Here is a 7,358-nt window from a genome sequence, read left to right on the forward strand (position 1 = left end):
TATAATTGACTGCCTTGGCAACATAGCTTCTGAATCAGTATGTAGACAATGACTTAACCTATCACGCCTGATAACCATATCTAGAATTATCCCACAAATGGAACCAAACATCACCGTAACCACATATAGTATGCATACCAGAACACAAGTCTATAATGTTCATGCATCAATTAATAGGCCTCGCTCCCACAAGGTGTATATATATATACGTCATCGTCTCTATTCTAGCATGCAAATAAGGCGCATAGGTTCAATTAAACAATTAAGCACATAATCACATTATTAGATACCAAACTGTGAGTCGAGCTTATCTTTCATGGTGAGTGTACATGCCCAGCCATACTTCAGAAACCTTTAAACCTAAAACGCTCTGATACCAAGTTGTAACGCCCTAGTTAGCAAAGACCGTTACATTGTGTGTTTAAAATGGTGCTTAACTTGCTAAGTCAATCACTTCGACTTAAAATGTGTTATTAAAACTAAACCAACGTTAGATATTAAAAATTTTGGTCAACAAAGTAATCATTTTTCATTACATGGCAACCCAAAAAATGTTTACAAACTGATAAAAGAAAATTAAAATACACACTAGCCGTCATAAGCAGTGTAATAGGGTTCAACCCTAGTTCCTCCCAAGCTATCCTGGCTGTGGCAGTCGAGTAGGATGCATATGTACACACCGCCCCTAAAGCTCTCCAACTCATGGCTGGCCACGCTTATCATTACCCTTACCTGCACCACAAGCACTCGTGATCTAAGACTCAGTAAAAAAACTTAAATCAATAAATTCAGATAAGCAACAGAATATAGATAACAAGCTTAGTGATAATAACCCCACTCAATCAACACATAGTCCAATTTAAATATCCAATGAGTTAGACAAGTGCAGATTGCAATTCTAATTATTTAGGTGACGTTCGAGATCGGTTATCTTAGGTCGAGCTTTCAGATCTTATTGTCAACCCCGACTTTCTTAGGCTGAGCTGCGTTTCGCACACTTGTCACTGGCCCCAACTCTCTTAGGCCGAGCGTTCAGATTAGATATAATCAAACACATAAATTTCATAACACAAAATCAGACGCAACATATACAAGCATGCCTAACAAGATAATCTCAACTACAGTCATAGTCATATTCATTAACAGGGGTCCCAGCCCCAATTACAACTAGGGTGCAATTTTCTTACCTTGGATCTCGAGAAGATAGAGTATGGTGACGCCTAGCGCAATCCATACTTCTGGGCCCTAACGGTATAACCTAGTCACAACAAAATAATGGACAACCTGTTAGGAAAACACATACAAGATCTTGTTTATTTACATGTAAATTTTATATTAAACAAATTAATATGAGACAACCTAGAACATGTTTCTAAAATTGAATTCATACAGAGATAATGATAAGAAACTTACATTATTGTGCAGTGGAATGATTGAGTCCTTCCTTCAGTTTTTCTAACCCTTCTATCCTTTTTATCGCAGGGTATCACCAAGAAATTGAACCGTTCTTCAATTTCCTTCACAACCTTCCAAAGTGTCCTTAGATACATCTAGACTAGAGTGGGCAATTCTCAACACATGAGATAGATATAGAGAGAAGAAGATAAATGAATATTGAGGCTTCGAGCATCAAGAATAGATCTTCTGATCTTCTGTCAAATAGTCTTTCTGTCATCTGTTTTCAACTCTCACTTAACATTGTTTTTGTGGGATCAATTAGGTTACTTATTTAATTAAAAAAATTATTAAAATAATATCAAATTATCAGCCCTAGGTCGAAATTACCATGGGTCATAGGCCCATGAAATTTCCCTTTTAATTATAAGCTTGTTGAACTTAAAATCAAGGCCTGTATTATTTTCTATTGATTAATTAATTAAATAATTATTTAAATCATTTATCAAATTAATTGTTTATAATTTTAACCTTGATTTAAACTTATTTATTAATTTAGACACCAATTTATCTTAATTAGTAAATCTGCCCTAATTTTTCTTTACTTTTCTAAATTACATATTTCTGTGAAACTATCCAAAATTGACCTGGTCAACTTTGATAATTCTAATTGATAATTAAATCAATTAATTGAGACTATCTAGATGATTTTATCCAAGGTACAGTGGGGACCACGGGCCTATGAAATCAAGCTCCAATAAGTTATCATAAATCTAACAAATAAATTTACTAACTTATTAATTCCTCGTGACCCCATTAAAGACTCGGAATTGCACTCTTGAATTCATAGAACGCTCTATAAGCAATATAGATAAGTTATTAATTATCCATTGTTATAACCATAATTGTCACTTAATCCTCTATAGACGGTCTATAGTAAGATGGGACTTAAAATATCGTTTTACCTCTCACTGTATTTTATCCTTAAAACACTTAGTTCCTTGTAAATGATACTTTAGTAAACTAATATTAATTACTGAAATCATATCTCTATCATTTAGCACCTTGAACCAAACTAAAAGGAAACCATCATTTCACTTCTTCATCAGAAGCCATAGATATTAATATCCATGATTAACACTCCCAATCAATTATACTACCGAGTTCCCAAGATGTAAGTATGGGCTAGTTCGTAGGGTAAGCTGGTAACGAACAAGTCAAAGAACTCAAACAATATAATCAGTTAAAATACTAACCACTCAAAATTGTGATTGAATTGACCTATGGTCAACTATATGATATGACTAGAATAGATAATAACAGTATATTTACTTATCCTATCTACTGTCAATATCGGTCCAGTCCGATGTAACAAATACATCCGATCTTATCTACTTTGCTAATGTTCTGGAAAGAACATAACATTGCGATGTGTAAGTAGATCATATCGTAGATTGGCAAGTCAGTGTAAATCCTATGCACTGACTAATCTTAGGACTAACTTATTTTTGAACATATAATCATATTTATATTCCACCATGATTACGTTACTATAAATATGATTAGATATATGCTCGGGATTTAATAAAAGTTTATATTAAACAAATAATCATGAAAATAAAACATCTGAGCAAAGTGATTGACCAAGTCAAAATATGATTTATATTCTTTTATTGATAATAAATGAGATTACAAAGAAATTAGGTTTTAATTATGGCATAAAACCCCAACAAAATCCCACTTGCACTAATTGAAACTAATGCCTTAATTCTACTAATCCCATTTCTTTCATATGCTTATCAAATGTAGCTTCTAGTAGTGTCTTTGTAAACGGATCCGCAAGATTGTCTTCAGATGCCATCTTCATAACCTTCACATCTCCCCTTGCCACATATTCTCGAATAATGTGAAACTTCCTTTCTATATGCCTACTCCTCTTGTGACTTCGAGGTTCTTTCGAGTTGACTATCACTCCTGTATTTTCACAAAACAACACAAGCGGTTTATCCATTTCTGGAATAACACCAAGATCCGGATAAAACTTCTTTAGCCAGACTATTTCCTTAGCTGCTTCTAACGCAACTATGTATTCAGCCTCCTTGGTGGAATCTGAGATCGTAGACTGCTTTACGCTTCTCCATATCACAGCTCCACCCCCAAGAGTAAACACCTTTCCAGAAGTAGACTTCCTGTCATCGACATTAGTTTGAAAATTTGAATCGGTGTAGCCTACAGGGTTCAGAACACCACCCTTGTAGACTAACATATAATCCCTAGTCCACCTTAAATACTTCAGGATAAGCTTAGCTGCTATCCAATGTTCTGGTCCTGGATTTGACTGATACCTGCTCAATACTCCCACTGCATAGCAGATATCTGGTCTAGTACGCAACATAGCCTACATCATACTTCCAACTGCAGATGCGTAAGGAACTTTTCTCATTGCATCTTCCTCTTTAGGAGTCTGGGGAGACTGCTTCTTTGAAAGATGAATTCCATGGCGAGACGGTAGATGCCCTTTTTAGGAATTTGACATTAAGAAACGTTCAAACACTTTATCAATGTAAGCAGCTTGAGATAGAGCTAAGAGTCTGGATACCTAGAACATAACTGGCTTCACCCAAATCCTTCATCTGGAACTGAGTGCTCAACCATTTCTTCCCATCTAATAATTTCATAACATTGTATCCAATGAGTAAGATATCATCTACATAAAGAACCAAGATTACCACTATTTGGTTTGCCTTTAATTTTTAAACACAAATCTCAACAATATTTTGTTCAAAGCCATAGATTTTGATTATTTCATCAAACCTAAGGTTTTAGGATGAGAAGCTTGCTTAAGTCCATAAATGGACCTATTCAACATGCAAACTTTTCCTTCTTGTCCAGCAACTTTAAATCCTTCTGGCTGATCCATAAAAATGACTTCATTAAGCTTCCTATTAAGAAAAGTTGTCTTGACGTCCATTTGCCAGATTTCATAGTCGAGAGTGATTGCTATGGATAAGAGGATGCGAATTGTAACACCCTAAACTCCAGGGACTATTATGGTGCACATTATAAACAGTGCTAAACTCGCTAATCGAGCATTTGGCCATAAACGTGTAACTAAGTATGATTAGCAGTTTAGGGATTTAAAATTTCGGTTAAGATATAACGTTTCACTAGAACGTTTACTATATACATTGGGATCCCAAATTAAATATAATTTAAAGGTCTATTACAAGAAAATATTTACAACCAGTCGATTTAAGCGGCAAAACAGGGTTTAATCCTAGCTCCTCTTTCAACCCTCGGTAGTGGCAGTTGAGCAGTCGCATATGTACACATCACCACCTAAGCTTTCCAACTCAAGGATGGTCCAGCTTTCTTTTGCCTTTACTAGCACCACATGGCACCCGTGAGCCGAAGCCCAGTAAGAAAACTCAATATGCTCATGAACAGTAATAACATGTCATCAAGTCATAAGGCACATGCCTAGCAAATATAGCCCTATTCAAGCAGGAAAATAAGTTCACGTAATGATGAATATACAACATCAACCAATGATCATAATAATCATCCAGGGCTTTCAACCCCAAATAAAAGAGTGACAGTTGTAATAGTCACTAAGGTGGGTTCCGTTCCCATTAGCCATGTGACGATAGGGTCACCGGGGCTTTGTAGATAAGTGATCATTTCACTAGCTTAAACAAGATAGGTGTTCGATGAACTAGTCACCAATATAACCTATCGCATGACCATAGAGTCACAACCATGGGATTCCACTCCCTAGCCACGTGACAAACCGTCACCTAGGCCTTTGGCCCTAGCTCTGAGTAACTAGTCCTAGACTAGTCAAGCGCTTATAGTTTTCATCGACCTTCGGGTCGGTCCAACATCAATGCTCCCAGAGTCATTCAACGCTGATATTGATTAGATCTAATCTTTTATCGGCCCTGCGTTCATGATGCTTATGCCGTTTCTGACTCTCAGGTCAGTAATACGCGACTAGTGCCGTCCTTGACTAGTTAGTGCCATACACAAGTAAGCAATGCTACCAAACATATATCCTGTCGACGCAGTTTTTCACCAACAAATAATTAGACGAATAAGTAGGATGGATTAGTGCTGATTGATAAACCGTAATATGAAAATGATAGTAATCTAGGATGTGGAAATTAATCACTAGGAAATAATAGTCACTCATCTTTTAGGTGGTTCGGAGGTTAAAATCCCCGTAGTCCACCAGTCGATATTATTGATATCTCCTTACTATTTCTTACAAAGTGTTTGCTTTACAAGAAGAAGCCAGCCTCTTCCACTATCAAGGGTTTCAATATTTATAGGAGATTGATCTCTGAGTGGGTATTCGGGTCATCCCGTGACCTCTTCATCCATCATGTCATTTATGTGACATCGATGATTAATTCCTAAACCTTACAGTGAAGTGTGGTCTAATCAATAGGTAAAGATGGGTAATGGGCCGCATGACCCAAATCAGGCGTGGGGTGTCTGAACATGCACGTTTATATTGCGTGGTTGACTTTACAAGGATTTGGGGGTGTCAGACCTCTGATGCATCACGAGCTAAGTGCGGCGCTAGCTCGTGATTTCTATTATGCCAACGCGATGGCTCCAAGGAGCAGCTAAATGATCCACCAACTCGGGCTGGTTAGGTAGGGGACTGTAACAAACAGCTCCGGGCAGACGGGTGACACGTGGCATATCGGTTTAGGCCCTTCTCCAGCTCTCCAAAGTGTGCGCGGATATTTAGGGCGTACATGTGCCCCCCAAGCCCCTGCTCGTGATCTATGACGTCATTTGTGATCTTCACAGCGGAGGCTTTTAAACTTCCCTTTCGACTCTTCATGTCCTGCCCACTACACAAGTATCGGACACGTGGGACGCCGTGGTTGGCAACTATTCGGATTCCGAGAATTGCATTAAATGGCCTAGCCACATTTCTGCCGTCGTTTCGCCTCTTGAGTTATGACCCTCGTATTTTGCATTAATTTGATTGAACTGTCCACCTTGCGTTAATTTGATCGGACGATCCTCGCTTCCTTATGCCTTTTACGTATATAAGGTGGGCAATCTTCAGTATTAGTCACTCTTCATTTGAATTTTTTTTCTCATCTTCTCTCTTTTGAGTTTCAGAAGTTCTTCTTCCGGTCATAATCCCAGAAATCCCCACGTTCTCGCCACAAGGGTGTCTCAGAAGTCCAACTTTAAGGATTCCATCAGGACTCCTACTCCTACGCTTTCTGCAACTTTCACTCGGAAAATACACTGTAAGTTCCCTGTCCGTTTGTATGTGTTCGATTTCCCTGTTTCTTTGATAGGAAAATTTATTTCTCAGTCGTAAACAATAGGTTGTTTTTGGCTGGGCTTTGGTGCATAGGTTCCAATTCTAGGCATATTGATTATACTTAGAAACATGCCTAGGAATATGATGTTCATAACTAGGTAACTTATGGGTAAATTTCTGGGTTATTTTATGGGAAAATTTAGGAAATGCCTATTTGGAATATGGAAGGTGAGCAGTTTTTAGGGTGCAAAACCGGGTAGCTTATAGGTCACGCTTCCTAGGTGGTTTTGCTCCCAAAACTTCCCTTCCAAGGCAAGCAATAATCTGCCCCTCCTGACACAAAGATCCCTGGAGATCAGGGATCCGTTGGAAACGTGGGCGCGTGACTATGGCAATGCGTGGCTTCACACACCGCGGGCTGAGATTACCTTAGCCTGTGTATGAAAATCACTTATTCTCGCACTGTTTTTCCTTTCTTACTTTTTAGGTCGCTTATTAAGCTTTTCCTCATTCTTGTTCGCTAGGCGATCAGATAGGACCCAGAACGAACGTGTCCAAGGAAATCATGGCCGGCTCATCATCCCAACAATCCAACAAAGGGAAGGAGATCCTGGTGGAGTCTCCTATCCCCCAATTTGGTCCCACGGTGGAGAAGGAGGTTGAGGTGGGA

The sequence above is a fragment of the Humulus lupulus genome, chromosome 1 (assembly GCF_963169125.1).
Source record: "Humulus lupulus chromosome 1, drHumLupu1.1, whole genome shotgun sequence".
Classification (NCBI taxonomy): Eukaryota; Viridiplantae; Streptophyta; class Magnoliopsida; order Rosales; family Cannabaceae; genus Humulus; species Humulus lupulus.